We start from the raw sequence: 19,981 nt of genomic DNA on the forward strand, positions 1-19,981 counted from the left end.
GGCCGAATGGAGTGAACCATTCGGACCCTGATTGCACCAGGAGGTGCAACCGCCCCAGCCAGGAGGTGCAACCGCCTGGGCTGTGGGGTTGAGAGGTGCAACCGCCCCAGCCAGGAGGTGCAACCGCCTGGGCTGCGAGGCTGGGAGGTGCAACCGCCCCAGCCAAGAGGTTGCACCGCCAGAGCTCAAGTTCCGAGCTCTGCCAGGCGATGCAACCACCGAGCTCAGTCTTCGAGCTCTGGCAGAGAGGTGCATCAGCCTGAGCTCAGTCTCGAGCTCTGCCAGGTGATGCATTCACCAAGCTCAGTCTTCGAGCTCTGGCAGAGAGGTGGATCAGCCTGAGCTCAGCTTGGAGCTCTGCCAGGTGATGCAACCACCGAGCTCAGATTTCGAGCTTTGCCAGGTGATGCAACCACCAAGCTCAGTCTTCGAGCTCTGCCAGGTGATGCAACCATCGAGCTCAGTCTTCGAGCTCTGGCAGAGAGAAGCAATCGGCAGAGCTCAGTCGTCGAGCTCTGCCAGGCGGTGCCACCTCTCCAGTCGAGAGGTGCAACCGCCTGATCCCAGAATTCTGGGATTTGATCGATTTGATCGTTTTGAGCTCGAATTTTGAATTGGGTTGGGGCCTATAAATACCCCACCCATTCAGCACTGAATTGAGCAAGAACTAACCCGAACCACTCTAAATCTCTGGTTTGCGTTTACTTTCGAGCACTTTATCATTACTGCAAACCTCCCTCATCACTACTGCTCTCTGCGCTTTCACGAACAAGTTCTAAGTGCTGTTCTTCCAAATCTGCATTCAGACGTAAACTCGTATTTTCATACATTACAGTTTACGTTTACGTTTGATTCTGCAGAACTGTTTTCCGTGCTTTTACGAACGAGCTTCCTTGCAGTTTACGCTTACATTTTAATCCTATTGATAACTGCAATCTGTCCTCTACGATTTTACGAACGAGTTTCAACATTTAGACGTAAAACTGCATTCAGACGTAAATCGGCTTTCTTCGCTCAATTATCAGATTTCAGTTCACGTTTACGTCTTGGTTTCAACTGCATACTGCCTTCTGCGAGTATACAAACTAGTTTCAAGGTTTAGACGTAAATCTGCGTCTAATGCGTTTAGACGTAAATCTGCGTTTAGACGTAAAACTGCGTTTAGACGTAAAACTGCGTTTAGACGTAAAACTGCGTTTAGACGTAAAACTGCGTTTAGACGTAAATCTGCGTTTAGATGTAAAACTACGTTTAGACGTAAAACTGCGTTTAGACGTAAATCTGCGTTTAGACGTAAATCTGCATTTAGACGTAAATCTGAGTTTAGACGCAAAACTGCGCTTAGACGCAAAACTGCGCTTAGACGCAATCTGCGCTTAGACGCAAACTGCACTTAGATACAAACTGAGAATTTGCTTTTGCATCATAATAGTTCTTAAACAAACGCAGCTTTTGGTTTTAAATCGCTGTAAGATTTCCGCTGCACTAATTCACCCCCCCCCTCTTAGTGCTCTCGATCCTAACATGTTCCTTCTTAAGAAACACTGCTCTCTTAGCTACAAAGACCTTTTGGTCCTTGGGGTGATAGAAATAATACCCACAAGTTTCCTTGGGGTATCCCATAAATTTGCATCGCTCTGTCCTTGATTCTAACTTATCGGGGTTGTATCTTTTAACGTGGGCAGGACAGCCCCAAATCTTAGCAACCTTAAGATCATGCTTCTTCCATTTCCATATCTCATATGGTGTAGACACTACCGACTTAGTTGAAACTCTGTTTAGAAGGTAAGCTGCGGTCTCTAGGACATATCCCTAGAATAAGATGGGTATGTCAGCGAAACTCATCATGGACCGTACCATATCTAACAGCATACGATTCCTCCTTCTAGAGACACCATTGAGTTGAGGTATATAAGGAGGTGTCCATTGGGATAATATCCCATGGTCCTTGAGGAACTGAGTAAACTCTGTACTTAAGTACTCATCTCCTCGATCTGATCGAAGAGTTTTGATACTCTTTCCAGTCTGGTCCTCCACCTCATTCTTATTATACTCTCTGAATTTCTCAAAAGCCTCGGACTTGTACTTCATTAAGTACAATATCCATACCTTGAGAAATTATCAGTAAAGGTAATGAAGTAGGAGTAACCACTAATGGCATGAGTTGACATGGGTCCACATACATCACTATGTATGAGTTCCAACAGCTCAGTGGCTCTCTCTCCAGTTTCACTAAATGGAGAGTTGGTCAGTTTTCCACGAAGGCAAGGCTCACAAGTTACATATGACACATAGTCGAATGGATCTAAATATCCATTATTTAACAACTTTTGAATCCTTCTTTCATTGATGTGACCTAGCCTACAATGCCACATGTATACATTGTTCATCTCATCTCATTTTCTCTTGGACACATTTACATTCATGATATGTACCTGAAGCTTCACCAAGCTTTTGTTTCGCCCTTTCTGCAATGTACTCTTTGCAATTCTTCTTCCATTACCCATCTTTACCATAGTGGAAGCACTGACCTTTGTCCTTTGCTAGGTTTTTCTTAGCAACCTTTACTTTCCCTAGTCTGCCCTTGCCCTTCTTAAGGGACCTTTCTGCTTTCCTTTTCTTTATGGTCTTACCAGCGTAGAGAACTAGCTTCTCTTTCTTAATAGTACTCTCTACCTCCCTCAACATATTGAGGAGCTCTAAGAGAGTCACCTTAAGCTTGTTCATATTAAAATTCATTATGAACTGTGAAAAGGAATCTGGTAGGGACTGAAGCACAATGTCCATACACAAGTTATCCTCTAGGACCATTCCTAGACCTGTGAGTTTCTCTATCCACTCAATCATCTTTAGGACATGGTTCTGAACTAGTGTCCCCTCAGTCATCCTAGCACGGAAGAGACTCTTGGATATCTCATATCGCTGAGTCCTTCCCTGTTCCTCAAACAATTTGCGGACATGTAGGAGAATGGATCTGGCATCCATATTTTCATGTTGTCTCTGTAACTCAGGAGTCATAGAGCCCAACATATAGCACTGAGCAAGAGTGGAGTCATCAATGTACTTCACGTAGTGAGTGATCTCATCCTCGCCTGCCCCTTCTTCGGGCGTAGGCATCACTGTATCAAGGATGTACACGATTTTCTCCGCCGTGAGAATAATTCTCAAGTTATGGAGCCAATCCGTATAATTTGGACTAGTGAGGCGGTTGACATCAAGTATGCCACGTAAGGGATTTGAAAGCGACATTTTCTGAAAATAAAGATGTAGCAGAAATGAATAACATGCATATTTTGCAAGAAATAAACTATCAAGATATGGACTTCTATCTTAATATACTCCCACTATTTTACTAACAAGTCACGTGACACCCTCAGCACGTGAAACGAAAGTCTCCGGCAGACTTCTAGTGGGGATCAAGATCCAATCAACGTCTTAGTTTAACCTCGAGGGACTCGACCAATCACACTAAGCCTAAAAGGTAGGCAACTCTTGCCGATCACAACTCCTTATGATTCCCGTCCTGTTCAGCCTCCAAATCACCATGGTCTCGAGGGACTTGACCAACCATGATGCTAAGTTAAGTCAACACCTTCGTTACAAGATAAGTTTGATTTGATGATATACCCTCGAGGGACTCGACTAAGCATACCATGTCCTCAGGTCACCGGTGACATCTCTATGTCATAAGCAAGATAGCGAATCACGATATAGGTGAGTCTCAAGAGACTCAACCAACTCAACCTACACCGGGAATTAGTTCATACTTATAACGATGGAAGGCCACATGGGTTAATCTAATTACCTCACGTTTACCGACTTAATATTATCGAGAGAGATGTTTCTATGATTTGGTCTCCTAATATGACATATCACACATATACATATTTAACAATATCTACATCACATGCAAATATATATACATATCTAATATGTATATAAGCAATCACACCAGATGATCATGGACCACAACCTAATGTGATTAGGCCCGAGTCAGTAGGCCTAATCACTCACATCAAGATCTATGTGTGTAACGGTGCATCTCCATGCCCTGTGATCGTCCATCTCATCCTCGTCGGTTCTGTCGATATCTCGATGCATCTTCATACATCGCGATCATCCGTCTCGTGGGTCCCGCTATCGTATCCACGCTCCCGTTGTGCCTCCTCATGTGATTACAACTTAATCATAGACATGCAGGCCTGACAATAAACGAGAAATATAATAGAGGCTCGTAGACCCCAATAATAATAATCACAAGTACACACATCACACGGCCCATGATCATCCGTCCACACATCATACATCACATGTATAAATAATCATCATCATGTAGGACTACTAGATAATAATAAAAATAATAATCAACTAAACTTTTAAATTAATTATTATTTTATGAAATCAGGGATATATAAAGAATTTCTTAATTCCTAGGGGTATTTTCATAATTTAGACAAAAGACAGAAATTAGAATTTCTCAAATTTCGAGGGGCAAAATTATCTTTTGCTCAGAAAACCCTAATGCCCTCATCCTCCCCTACTGCTGCTGTCGTCGCCGCCTCCGCCACCCTGCCGGCGGCGGGTAGTGCGGCGAAGGGCGGGGTCGCTGCCCTCGCCTGCAAGCGGCACGCCCGCTGGTGGCGCTGCCCCTGTAGTTGGGCGCCCCTATGGGCGTCGTCCCCTCCGCGGGTGGTTCTGCCAGCGAGGTAGCACCCGCATGCAGTGTTGCCTCGTCGGGCGGTTGCCCCTGCTGGGTTTTTGCCTGCGAGAGCAGCGACCACAAGCGCCGCTGCCCTGCGACACGTCACCACGCGAGAGCAATGACCGTAGGCGCCGTTGCCCTTGCGGCTACTACTGCAGGCTGCCTGTCTACACGCAGATGGCAGTGCTGCCATCTGTGATGGCAGCGAGGGCAGCAATAGTTGCTGCCCTTTTCCACTTTTGCATCAACGATTTTGACGTCAAAAGCTTCTCCAAAACACAACACACGCAGTTAAAACCAATCTATCGCACGAACAACCTGCCACTGATACCACCGTTGGGAAAATCTTTGGGGGCGACATCACATGCGCAGTGGAAGAACAAGAAAACAAAATCCCCGATTCCCAAAGAGATGTTCGTCGTCGTGCGAAGATTGGTGTGCAAAATCCGCGAAACTGAAAAAACTACGTATAGAATAGATTGTGTTACCTAGGGAGATTGTATATCCCTGTTTCCTTGCAGATCCTTGGGAGAGGGTGAAGGAGGTCAAGCGTCATCCTCTCTAGCGGTGATCCACACAATAGGGCTGCGACGATGCTCCTCAAAACTCTAGGCCTGCTCTGAGGTGGAGAAGGGAAGGAGAATAGGAGAGGCAAACAAAGGCTCTAGCCTATAAGGCTTTGAATCCCTCCTATTTATAGAGGTCCCCTGTCAAGCCCTAATGGATCCTCACCTACTAGGTATTGGATCTGTATCCAATAACCCAAGCATTTTAGATTAGTGGATCTCTATCTAATAATCTCTCATGGGCTCTTATTGGATCTCGTCTATAGGATCCAATAATTTAGGGGCTTATTGGATATCTAATAAGACAAGGGCTCCGTCAGATATCTCATATCCGAACCTCTACTCATCGTAATGCCTATCATATGTTTATGACCCTCTAGGCCCAACATCGAGATAGTCGTGAGTCATACCTGTCAGAACTCCTTCTTGTTAGGATCAAGAGCACTAAGAGGGGGGGGGGGGTGAATTAGTGCAGCGGAAATCTTATAATAATTTAAAAACCAAAAGCTGCGTTCGTTCAAAAACTATTATGATGCAAAAGCAAATTCTCAGTTTGTATCTAAGTGCAGTTTGCGTCTAAGCGCAGATTGCGTCTAAGCGCAGTTTTGCGTCTAAGCGCAGTTTTGCGTCTAAACTCAGATTTACGCCTAAATGCAGATTTACGTCTAAACGCAGATTTACGTCTAAACGCAGTTTTACGTCTAAACGCAGTTTTACGTCTAAACGCAGTTTTACGTCTAAACGCAGATTTACGTCTAAACGCAGTTTTACGTCTAAACGCAGTTTTACGTCTAAACGCAGATTTACGTCTAAACGCAGATTTACGTCTAAACTTTGAAACTCGTTTGTATACTCGTAGAGGACAGATTGCAGTTATTAATAGGATTAAAATGTAAGCGTAAACTGCAAAGAAGCTCGTTCGTAAAAGCACAGAAAACAGTTCTGCAGAATCAAATGAAAACGTAAACTATAATGTATGAAAATATGAGTTTACGTCTGAATGCAGATTTGGAAGAACAGCACTTGAAACTTGTTCGTGAAAGCGCAGAGAGCAGTAGTGATGAGGGAGGTTTGCAGTAATGATAAAGTGCTCGAAAATAAACGCAAACCAGAGATTTAGAGTGGTTCGGTCAGCCTTGACCTACTCCACTTTTGGCTTCCTCCACCAATGAGGTTGCCGACGTCAACTAGGTGCCTTCCTTCAATGGGCGAAGGCCAAACTTCCCTCTTACAATTTCTCTCCTTTTGACAGGCTTAGGAGACAACCTTTACAGACCTTTCTCTCCTCACTTTACAATTGAAAACTTGAAGAACAGAAGGAGGAGACTTAAAGGCTTTACAACACTTTTGAGCTCTTTAGAATCACAGAAAAGATCACGATTTCGGTATAGGTCTGTATCTTTTCAGTGCTGAATGGGTGGGGTATTTATAGGCCTCAACCCAATTCAAAATTCGAGCTCAAAACGATCAAATCGATCAAATCCCAGAATTCTGGGATCAGGCGGTTGCACCTCTCGACTGGAGAGGTGGCACCGCCTGGCAGAGCTCGACGACTGAGCTCTGCCGATTGCTTCTCTCTGCCAGAGCTCGAAGACTGAGCTCGATGGTTGCATCACCTGGCAGAGCTCGAAGACTGAGCTTGGTGGTTGCATCACCTGGCAAAGCTCGAAATCTGAGCTCGGTGGTTGCATCACCTGGCAGAGCTCGAAACTGAGCTCAGGCTGATGCACCTCTCTGCCAGAGCTCGAAGACTGAGCTTGGTGAATGCATCACCTGGCAGAGCTCGAGACTGAGCTCAGGCTGATGCACCTATCTGCCAGAGCTCGAAGACTGAGCTTGGTGGTTGCATCGCCTGGCAGAGCTCGGAACTTGAGCTCTGGCGGTGCAACCTCTTGGCTGGGGCGGTTGCACCTCCCAGCCTCGCAGCCCAGGCGGTTGCACCTCCTGGCTGGGGCGGTTGCACCTCTCAACCCCACAGCCCAGGCGGTTGCACCTCCTGGCTGGGGCGGTTGCACCTCCTGGTGCAATCAGGGTCCGAATGGTTCACTCCATTCGGCCCAGTTTGAATCTTTTCAGGGGCCCAATTGCCCCAAGATTAAGCTAATGGGATCACCTCCCATTTTCATGCTTAATCATCATGCTAACTACGATTAACTCTAAGACAACTTCTGCAGCTTTGCTCCGATGCGTCAATCGCTTCTTCCGGCGAGTTTCCTGCCAACTTCCGTCGATCAACCGATAACCCTCGGTGATCCTTCTGCGGACATCCGGCATACTCCTGGACTTTGCGACGATCCACTTGGCGAGTTCCGACGAGCTTCGCTTGGCAAGCTTCTGGACTTCTCGGATCTGTTCTCTCTGAACCTCCGACGACCGTCCGAACTTCCGTCGAACTCTCGAACTCCCAACGTGATCATGATCTTGACTCCGGCGCAACTCCTGCTGCTTGTCTTACTCTCATCGTAGTTAATCCTGCACACTTATCTCAACACATAGATTAGATAACAAATGACAATTGACTTCATCATCAAAATCCGAGATTCAACAATCTCCCCCTTTTTGATGATGGCAATCAATTGATAAAGGAGTTGTCCTTAACTCCCCCTATCTATATGCCATAGTTGAGATAAGTCAACCTTGAATTCAAGACCTAAGAATTCAAGTGACGTATTGATAAGTTAGATTAGTTAAACTTATCAATATTCCCATCATGATGCCTATCATGATGTATCTCTTCAAGAATTATGTCAAGGCATGACATACATCATCAAGTTTGTATGATAGTGTTTGTAACCAATCATCATGTAATCATATAAAGCTACGAAGGACTTTTTACATGATGCTCACATTTGAGATTTTCTAGTAAGTTTGCATTTTCTTCACAATATCAAATCAAGATATGATGCAAACTATAGTACATGTTCACATATCTCTTGGTGATGCAAGGATGTCATAACATTGTTTATAGCATCACTCAAGTATTTGCAACTATGACATAGATATGATTATGACAGTTCAGCTATGACATAGTGTTTATCAATTCATATTTTTCTCCCCCTTTGTCATCAACAAAAAGCATGATAGCATTATCAAGCATATAAAGGAAGTCATGACACATATATCTCTTTATTGTTTTTGCTTGACGGAGGAAAGTCATTTTCCAAAGAGTTTTCATAAGAGTGTACGGGAACATCCCATTTTTAGCATACAACCCGAAAAATGAACTTCTTACATGCATTTGGTTAAAAATATTTGTCACATAATTTTCAACATGTTATTTGATCAAGCGTTGTCAAGGCATGTAATAGTAATAACATTCGAAAAATAATTTTGATGTAGTAACACAATTATTTCAAGTGCAGCATTATATCATATTGCATAGCAGGATTTTTATTTCAGCAAGTGTAGCATTGCATCACATGGTAAGATATCAGCTCGTATGATGCAAATTTTTGTTTGATACATGGCATGATAGCATTATATTAGCAATAGCAACCATATCAATGTCATACTGCTGACTTATCAACTTACATTGGTATGTTGCTTCATATTTTCAAGGCATAGGCTTTTGAACCTTTTTAGTTTCAGTGCAAAAACCGAGATAAACAACAAGAGATGTTTGCAAATATGCTTACACAGACAAAGATAACCATATCAGGGTAACATATGTACAGCATATCAGGTAACCATAAAGACAAAGTCCTTCATAAGGAGTTTACAACATGTCATATCAAAAACATCAGATGTTTATACAAGCTTATTCATGAGGTGGAAGATTAAAGTGCCTAAGTAAAGAGTCAAATTGTCGATGGATTTGTTGTAGCTCGGTTAGGATTTGATCTTGTCGAAGTTCAAGCCGTTCTTGTCGTTGCTCAAATCGGTCCATCCGAATCCCGATATCTTCGATGGATGATGTGTGAGTTTGCTCAACCGGATGTGTTTCCTCAAAGGGACAGATCGGAGGAGAGTGGGTACTCCTAAAGACTGGGGTTTCCGGCTCTGGTTCAGGTTCAGGTTGAGGGGGATCAGTTCTTCTAGGCATTCTAACCCAGTTACCGTTCCTATAGTGACATCTTAGTCGGTGAAGTAGATTTTTGTTTATTATGCTGAATCTATCTGATTTCATTACTTCTTCTTCTAGTGGTATTTGAATGTCGTAAGCTTTCATTATTCTAGTAATAATTCCACCATATGGGAGCATCATATCTTTCGTAGATAATTCCAACATGTTTTGTTGGATCAGATAGCCAAGACAAATGTCACGTTCTTTCATAATTAGGTACATAATTCCTAATTCCAATTGACTCACTTCATCATGATGGTATTGCTTAGGAAGAATTATACTAGTCATGATATGATGAAGTATCTTAGTGTTAAAGGGCATTAGATGTTCACAACTTTTAGGAATAGATTCTACGTTAGGATTGGCAAGGATTGTTCCTAAGGCTTCAACGTAGGATGTTTCAATAGTTTTTTCATCCCATGATCCTTTGAAGTAAAGTCCTATGCTTTTCATGGGAATACCTATCATATCACAAATGAATCTATCAGTGATTGAGATGTGTTGTCCTAAGAGATAGGTTGATATCCTTTCTTCATCATCTTTTTGCATGTTGTTATAAAACAATCTAACTAGTCTAGGATAAATGGGTTCGTTGATCTGCAAAATGGGAAGTAGATTTAGGTTTGCAAACCAATGGATAGTCTCTACATCTCTTAGTTCATTCAGATCTACGTATTTTCCCTTATTGATGCTTCTTAGTTCGAAGGAGAGAAATTTTTCAGCATGGTTTTTGGAATCAAAAAGAGTGAGATCAAACTCTTCTACTACTCTCCTCTTTCCCTTGTCCCTTGAGGATCTTCTAGATCCCATTACTACTGCTGTTTAGAGGGATGATGATGAGCTAAAGTAAATGAAGAACAAAACAGAATTTAAGAGCTTCTTAAAGAGTACCTTGGTGAAATCTTCAAGAGAAGGAAGGATTCTTGATGTTTTGCTCCGAAATAAGAGGTATTTGGAAGGCTTAGAGGAGTGAAATGGGAATGGAGGAGACTTGGAAGAGTAGAGGAGGAAATGGGGGTGAGTTGGGGTCGGTTCCTCAGCCGGCCCTAGCGTGATTTTAAAGAGCAGAGCTGCTGGCGGTTGCACCTCTGGCTGGAGCGGTGCAACCTCTGGCAACCCGTGATAGCTGGAGGTGCAACCGCCAGCTGGAGAGGTGCCACCGCCTGCAGCAGGTGAGCTCTTAAGATGATTTGATTAGGGAGCCTTTGCCTTGAGGAGAGTTTCAGAGCAATTGATGTTTGTTACATGATTTCGTATGAGTTTTTATTCAACGAAGAAGCTCTTTGTAAGATAGATCTTTTAACGTGCGTATGTTTGTTTGGTGTCCCTTTTAAGATCATGACACATTTAGTTTCTATAAGAATTAATTCGTAGATGAACAGGTTTTGAAGATCAGGGGGGTATGTGAATTTGGATATGATATATTTCTAATTGTATCGTATTTGTGATTTCATAGCTTCCACTTGTTACTTAAGCGTTGCGAGTCCCTTTTTGATTCTTGGTTTATGACCATTGAGAGTCAAGGAGCAGAACATTATTTCTTGCTCCGGCCTAATGTTTTTATAGGAACGAATGATCTTTAGGAACCCATTTGCTTTTGGGTGCCTCATAAATAGATCTACATTTTCTATCATGTTGCATAGAGTTTATCATGGTTCCTTTAGGAACCCAAATCAATTTGTTTGGACTTATTTTCTTGAATGGACAACAATGTGTCTTGTGTCCAGATTTGCAACAAAAGTTGCACTTGGTTTGGTGTTGAACGTGTAAGATGGGGCCTTTTACAAAGGTAGTTGGATTTCGGTGAGGACTCTTCACAAATCCAATCCCACTTCTTTTGGGAGCATGACCCTTGTTTATAAGGATCATGTTTAATGACTTGCTACCAACCTCGAATTTCTTCAAGGTGTCCTTAAGTAGCAAGTTTTCTTTTTGTATAGTTTCTAAATCATGACATTTGATACATGACTTTAAACTATCATGATGTTCGATTTTTAATTTATCAAACTCACAAGTAAGATTATCATGTACCTTTTTTAGCAACTTGTATTTTCTATTTATAACTTTGCATTCATCAAATAAATCATGGAAGGCATTTAGTAATTCATCGAAAGATAAATCAGCATCTAATAAATCCGTTACCTCCTCTTCGATGGCCATAAAGGCGTAATGAGCAACTTGCTCGGTGTTGGACTCCTCTTCCTCAGATGCGCTCGAATCATCCCATGTTGCTTGGAGCGCCTTCTTCTTTGTTGTTCTTTTCTTGACTTGGGGACAATCACTTTTGTAGTGTCCCGGCTTTTTACACTCGTAGCAGATCACTTGGTCCTTCTTTGATTCAAGTTTATTTTTCACATCGTTTTTAAACTTGTTTCTTTTGAAGAATTTCTTAAACTTTCTTGTCAAAAGTGCCAAGTCATCGTCACAATCCTCATCACTTGAGTTTTCTCTCAAGTGGCATTCAGAAGTTTTAAGTGCCATATCCTTCCTGTTCTTTGGAAGGATGTCTTCTTGCTCTTCATGAGCTTTGCAGGTCATTTCGTAGGTCATTAATGACCCGATTAGTTCTTCAAGAGGGAAATTTTGCAGATCTTTTGCCTCTTGAATGGCGGTGACTTTAGGATCCCAACTCTTAGGAAGGGATCTTAGTATCTTATTAACAAGCTCAAAATCCGAAAAGCTCTTTCCGAGTCCTTTTAGACCGTTGACGACATCCGTGAAACGGGTAAACATGTCGCCAATGGTTTCACTCGGTTTCATTCGGAAAAGTTCAAAAGAATGCAGCAACAGATTGATTTTTGACTCTTTCACTCTACTTGTGCCCTCGTGGGTCACTTCAAGTGTGTGCCAAATATCAAAAGCAGTTTCGCAAGTTGAAACACGATTAAACTCGTTTTTATCAAGAGCGCAAAATAAGGCATTCATAGCCTTTGCATTAAGAGCGAAAGCCTTCTTCTCCAAATCGTTCCAATCGATCATTGGAAGAGAAGATTTTGAAAATCCATTTTCAACAAGGTTCCACAGTTCAAAATCCATAGAAATAAGAAAGATCCTCATTCGGGTCTTCCAGTAAGTGTAGTCCGTTCCACTGAACATGGGTGGACGTGTAATCGAATGCCCCTCTAGGTTTCCGGCGTATGCCATCTCTCTTGGGTTTTAATCCTTTAGAGAGTTAACCTTGCTCTGATACCAATTGTTAGGATCAAGAGCACTAAGAGGGGGGGGGGGTGAATTAGTGCAGCGGAAATCTTATAATAATTTAAAAACCAAAAGCTGCGTTCGTTCAAAAACTATTATGATGCAAAAGCAAATTCTCAGTTTGTATCTAAGTGCAGTTTGCGTCTAAGCGCAGATTGCGTCTAAGCGTAGTTTTGCGTCTAAGCGCAGTTTTGCGTCTAAGCGTAGTTTTGCGTCTAAACTCAGATTTACGTCTAAATGCAGATTTACGTCTAAACGCAGATTTACGTCTAAACGCAGTTTTACGTCTAAACGCAGTTTTACGTCTAAACGCAGTTTTACGTCTAAACGCAGATTTACGTCTAAACGCAGTTTTACGTCTAAACGCAGATTTACGTCTAAACGCAGATTTACGTCTAAACTTTGAAACTCGTTTGTATACTCGTAGAGGACAGATTGCAGTTATTAATAGGATTAAAATGTAAGCGTAAACTGCAAAGAAGCTCGTTCGTAAAAGCACGGAAAACAGTTCTGCAGAATCAAATGAAAACGTAAACTGTAATGTATGAAAATACGAGTTTACGTCTGAATGCAGATTTGGAAGAACAGCACTTGAAACTTGTTCGTGAAAGCGCAGAGAGCAGTAGTGATGAGGGAGGTTTGCAGTAATGATAAAGTGCTCGAAAATAAATGCAAACCAGAGATTTAGAGTGGTTCGGTCAGCCTTGACCTACTCCACTTTTGGCTTCCTCCACCGATGAGGTTGCCGACGTCAACTAGGTGCCTTCCTTCAATGGGCGAAGGCCAAACTTCCCTCTTACAATTTCTCTCCTTTTGACAGGTTTAGGAGACAACCTTTACAGACCTTTCTCTCCTCACTTTACAATTGAAAACTTGAAGAACAGAAGGAGGAGACTTAAAGGCTTTACAACACTTTTGAGCTCTTTAGAATCACAGAAAAGATCACGATTTCGGTATAGGTCTGTATCTTTTCAGTGCTGAATGGGTGGGGTATTTATAGGCCTCAACCCAATTCAAAATTCGAGCTCAAAACGATCAAATCGATCAAATCCCAGAATTCTGGGATCAGGCGGTTGCACCTCTCGACTGGAGAGGTGGCACCGCCTGGCAGAGCTCGACGACTGAGCTCTGCCGATTGCTTCTCTCTGCCAGAGCTCGAAGACTGAGCTCGATGGTTGCATCACCTGGCAGAGCTCGAAGACTGAGCTTGGTGGTTGCATCACCTGGCAAAGCTCGAAATCTGAGCTCGGTGGTTGCATCACCTGGCAGAGCTCGAAACTGAGCTCAGGCTGATGCACCTCTCTGCCAGAGCTCGAAGACTGAGCTTGGTGAATGCATCACCTGGCAGAGCTCGAGACTGAGCTCAGGCTGATGCACCTATCTGCCAGAGCTCGAAGACTGAGCTTGGTGGTTGCATCGCCTGGCAGAGCTCGGAACTTGAGCTCTGGCGGTGCAACCTCTTGGCTGGGGCGGTTGCACCTCCCAGCCTCGCAGCCCAGGCGGTTGCACCTCCTGGCTGGGGCGGTTGCACCTCTCAACCCCACAGCCCAGGCGGTTGCACCTCCTGGCTGGGGCGGTTGCACCTCTCAACCCCACAGCCCAGGCGGTTGCACCTCCTGGCTGGAGCGGTTGCACCTCTCAACCCCACAGCCCAGGCGGTTGCACCTCCTGGCTGGGGCGGTTGCACCTCCTGGTGCAATCAGGGTCCGAATGGTTCACTCCATTCGGCCCAGTTTGAATCTTTTCAGGGGCCCAATTGCCCCAAGATTAAGCTAATGGGATCACCTCCCATTTTCATGCTTAATCATCATGCTAACTACGATTAACTCTAAGACAACTTCTGCAGCTTTGCTCCGATGCGTCAATCGCTTCTTCCGGCGAGTTTCCTGCCAACTTCCGTCGATCAACCGATAACCCTCGGTGATCCTTCTGCGGACATCCGGCATACTCCTGGACTTTGCGACGATCCACTTAGCGAGTTCCGACGAGCTTCGCTTGGCAAGCTTCTGGACTTCTCGGATCTGTTCTCTCTGAACCTCCGACGACCGTCCGAACTTCCGTCGAACTCTCGAACTCCCAACGTGATCATGATCTTGACTCCGGCGCAACTCCTGCTGCTTGTCTTACTCTCATCATAGTTAATCCTGCACACTTATCTCAACACATAGATTAGATAACAAATGACAATTGACTTCATCATCAAAATCCGAGATTCAACACTTCTAACTCAATAAATTATTATCTCTGTGATAATTCACTTGACTCATCGACTACGGACGTACTAAGCCACTATGTCGTAGTCCCTAGACGATACAAGGGAATCCAATCCATTGGACCTGTCTATCCTCAATTACCGTGTACCTATAGTCCCTCATTCATCTAATATCCCAGAGACCGTATATCGAGCATAGTGCTGTCAGACCCATATGGTTTCTACTCGAGTCTCGCTCTAATCGGATTCTCCCGGAGAACTCTTTCTCTCTCAACCCGAATGACCCTGGCCAGGGATTTGTCTGAGCAAGAATATATGAGATATTCCTCTCATGACGCTGAAAATGGATGATCCTCTATTGACACTCAATAGCCCTCATAAGGTCGATTACCACTCCCAATGACCAGTTGTACTAGATCTGGGACAGCCAAGCTTATAAGTCTGGTATCAAAGAGTGGAGCACTCATACATGACATTCTTGGTGTCTCAAGTCTAAGGACCAGATTGATAAGACCCTAAAGTCTTATCGTAGGCTCTGATACCAAATGATAAGACTCTAAAGTCTTATCGTCGCTCTGATACCAATTGATAAGACCCTAAAGTCTTATCGTAAAAAAGAAGAAGAGAAAGGGAAGAAATGAGGATGATAATGATCGCTTCGAGGGGATCGGCCTCCTTGATCGCTTCGAGGGGATCAGCCCTCCTTGATCGCTTCGAGGGAATTAGCCTCATAGGGTTTGTCAAAAGACAGAATAATATTTTTTATAGGTTACCGAAAAGAAGCAGTTACATCCCTATTTATAGAGTTCTACCCAGAGTCCATCAGGACTTGAACTCTAATAATAAATAAATATTAAATAAACCTCTACTTGACTCTAATTGAACCAAACCGACTCAATAAACAGCTGGACTAAACAGACTCAATAAACATTATTCAAAAGCTCAGAAAAAGGTTCCTAACAGTTCCTCCCTCTTCAAATCAGCCTTGTCCTCAAGGCTGAGCATCATCAATCTCTGGGAGCTTCTCTTTCAGTACTTTAGCCATAGACTATCTGCAACGCATCACAACCCGTTGATCAAGTAAGTATGATCTCCACTTTTTGATAGTGTAAGCAACAAGTCGGTCTTTCAATGTAGCAATCGTTGCATGAAACTTCTGGCCCTGTATAATCAATTTTATCTTTGAACCTTTGCTATCACAAGTGAAAATCCGTCCATCAACGATCTTTACTTCGAATCTGTCATAGTCTTCAATGTGGTGGGCCAATCGGTCAACAGTCTCACCGTCCATAAAATTGTTAGTGCTACCAGTATCAATCAAAACTATAACAGGCTGATGTTCCAGAGTTTCTCCAACTTTCATAGTTTGCGGGTTAGAGTAGTTAGCTAATGCATGCATTGTATATATGGTAGGTCCAACATCTTCATTAGAATTTATACTTTCATGATTGGAGTCCACATTCTTAGCTTTCGGTTCCTCTCCAATTGGTTCAATCATCAGAAGTTGCTCTTGTTTACATCGGTGCTCCATACTCCATTTTTCATCATAATACAAACCCCTTGTTGATCTTTCCTTGCTAATTTTTTTCTCATGTAGATTTGCAAATGAGATCGCAGCTATCATAGTACAGGGTTGACGAGCCTTAACTTCACATCGGATCTATGGAATAAACCCTTTAATAAATGTATCCAGAAGTTGTCGGTTCGACCAATCTCTAGCTTGATTTGATAATCTTTCAAACCTACTCTGATATTCTAACACTGTAGAAGTTTGATGAATTTTGGCAAGCTGACAATCAACATTCTCATATTCGGATGGGCCAAAGCGAACAAGAAGCCCTCTTTTGAACTGCTCCCATGAAGGAACTCCGTGGAAAATTTCATACCTACCACTAGAGTGCATCTCCCTCGAGCTGAATTAAGGCCACTTCTATCTTGGATTCTTCTGAGGTTCTGTGAAAACGGAAAAAAATTTCTGCCCTAGAGATCCAATTGGTCGGATCTCCATCTTTCCATCTTGGAAATTCCATCTTCATGTGTGAGTAATTTGTGTCACAATCTTGGGGCCATTTTCCTATATTTTCAGATCTGTGCAATGTAAAACTTGAGCCTCCATTCTGTTGAAATTTGCTAAGGCTCTCCAGTAGGCTCTTTTTGAAATCATTAAATGTTTCTTGCAGTCGGTTCTCAATTCTGATTTCCAATGCTTCCATTTGTGCTTTCACCGAGTTATTAGTGGTCATTGCATAAGACTGCAAATCTGTAATCTCAACTTCTGTTTTTGGTATCAGTCAAGGGCATCAACACTGTTGATGCAAAGTTGCCGAGGAGGTGGACGCCAAGGGCAGTGCTGCGATCGTTGTGTTGGAGGAAGAGTAGTTGCCCTGTTTCTATCACTGCGTGGGGGTGAGAGCGCTGGGGTTGGAAGGCAACTTCGTTGATGTGGCTGCAACTGGGGTTGACGCAAGGCAGCGTACTTGTTTTTGTCGCACCACCGAAGGAGTTGGCCGGAAGGATCACATGCGGTTGAGGAGAAGTGAGGAGAAGGCTGCGGTGGCTGGCAGCAGCGGTGGTCGCTGGCCGGAGCGCAGCGTTGGCGGAGGAGAAAAAGGCAGCGAGCGTCGTCGTTGGCCGGGAAGTTGCGATGCTGGAGATGGGAAACAGGGTGCTTTGTTTCTATCGCACCACAGCCGGAGCCGCTGGCGATGCTGGCAACGGCGGTGTGGCGGTGATCGTGCGGCCGAGAAGCAGCGGCAGCGGTGGAGAAGGAGGAGTCGGCGGTGTCACGGTTGGGAACAAGGGCAAGCGGTGAGTTGCCCTGTTTCTGGCACTACAGACGCAGAGCACGGAGGATCGGCTGCTGGGAGGCGTGCGGCGGTCGTCGCAAGGTGGCCCGCAGCGGTGATGAGTCAGCTGGGCGGCGACGGCGCTGGAGGGGAAGAGGAGTGCTGGAGGCGGCGCGGCTGGTGGAGGTACGGCTGCGATCGACGAGGGGCTGCAGCAACAGAGGAACTCTGTTTCTGCAACCGTTGCAACGAGGGGCTGCGACCCAAGGGGGGTCACAGCTAGGGTTGCGGCTGGGAGGTGGGCGACGGTGATCGATCAGCCGGGAAGCAGCGGCGGCGGTGGAGAAGGAGTTGCCCTGCGGCGGCGGTAGAGAAGAGGAGGAGGGCTGCGGCGGAGTGGGACGCTGGCAGCGTCGTCTCCTGGCAGCGGTGGTGGCTCTGGTGGGAGGCGGCGATGGACTCTGGCCGGAAGTGGGGCAGAGTCGGTTGCTGGCCGGAGAGCAGCGACGGGCGGCGGCTGGGCTGGCCGGAAGGGAAACGGGGGTGCGTGGCTGCGGTTGCTGCTTCTTCTTTCTTTTTCTTTTTCTTTTTTCCTTTCTTTCTTTCTTTGCTTTTTTTTTTTTTTTTTTTTGAGATGATAAACTGCAACGAGAACACCGAGGATCCCGCTCTGATACCAAATGATAAGACCCCAAAGTCTTATCGTCGCTCTGATACCAATTGATAAGACCCTAAAGTCTTATCGTAAAAAATAAGAAGATAATGATCGTTTCGAGGGGATCGTTTCGAGGGGATCGGCCCTCCTTGATCGGAATAATATTTTTCATAGGTTACCGAAAAGAAGCAGTTACATCCCTATTTATAGAGTTCTACCCATAGTCCATCAGGACTTGAACTCTAATAATAAATAAATATTAAATAAACATCTACTTGACTCTAACTGAATCAAACTGACTCAATAAACAACTAGACTAAACAGACTAATACAAACCTCCTTAATCTTCTCTTGCATTTTTACGAAAGCTTTCAAGTTCAACTTCTCTCCGAAACAGATTGAATCAAAATCATTTTCGTTAGAATCGGTTTTAATCGAAATGAACATTTTTATGAAATCGCGCAAGTTTTTCGTTACACTAATTCACCCCCCCTCTTAGTGCCGTTCTTGATCCTAACACTTCTGACTTTGAAATGCTTTCTTTCTTGCTTACTCATGATACATACTTCATATAATTTTGATGGACGATTAATTTTTGACATTCTTGTCATCATATTATACTTCTCTAGAAGTTTCAAAGCCTTAAAATTTAAGTGAGCATATCTAAGATGCCATAGTGTAGAAATATCCTCAATATCAGCTTTAAAACAATTTGATTGATTAAAAATACTGAAATACAAAGGAAAAATTATATTCTTTGTCATTTTCTCATGTGATATCAATGTTTTGTTCTTGTCACGAATTGAGAGAGTCATATCTTTCATCTCAATATCATAATCTTTTTCAAGTAATTATCCCAAGCTTAGAATATTATTTTTAATATTAGGAATATAATAAACATCTGAAATGCATAATTTTTTGCAATTACTAAGTTCAAGGAGAATTTTACCTTTACCTCTTACTGATCTTTGAGACAAATTACCAAATGTAATGTTCCTAGAATAACTTGTATCTATTTATGAAAATAGCTCTTTGATGCCACACATGTGATTTGAGGCTCCGAATCTAGATACCATGTCTGATCATCTTTTAAATTATCATAACTTATTAGCAAAACTTGATTTTCGTTCTTTTCTTCCTTAATAAAATTTATCTTATCACCTTGATTATTAGGATTATAATAACATTCATAAGAGTAATGTCTATAACTTTTGCAAATATAGCATTGTATTTAAGACCTTTTAGAGTTTCTGTTACGTCCACGGTCTCGACCATGTCCTCAAACTCTTTGGCTAGAATTTTCTCCACCATCTTCATTGTTTGAGATTCTTGATTGGTCTAATTTCTGACTCCTCTTACTCTTTGTCCTCGTCATCTTCCTCTTTGAGAATTTGATTCACCTTTATTTTCAAGAGTAAGCTTAGTTTGTAATGCTTGCTCCATAGTTTTATCTTCTCCTCTTTTTGTAATCCTTTGTTCATGAACTTGAAGGGAACCCATAAGTTCTTCCAAAGATATTTCTTTCAAATCTTTAGATTCTTCAATTGCAATAGCAATAAAATCATCTTTTGGATCTAAAGAACTCAGTATTTTTTCTATTACTCTTTGATCACTTATTTGTTCACAATTTCGTCTCATTTGATGAACAATGGAAATGATTTTTGAGAAGTAATCAGAAATAGTTTCAGAAATACCTTGTTGTAATTTTTTAAACTCGGCTCGTAAAACTTGTAGACGAAGTTTCTTTACCTTATCAACACCACCAAATGCTTTTTGAAACATTTCCTAAGCCTTCTTTG

The sequence above is a fragment of the Musa acuminata genome, chromosome BXJ1-5, assembly GCF_036884655.1.
Source record: "Musa acuminata AAA Group cultivar baxijiao chromosome BXJ1-5, Cavendish_Baxijiao_AAA, whole genome shotgun sequence".
NCBI classification, from domain to species: domain Eukaryota; kingdom Viridiplantae; phylum Streptophyta; class Magnoliopsida; order Zingiberales; family Musaceae; genus Musa; species Musa acuminata.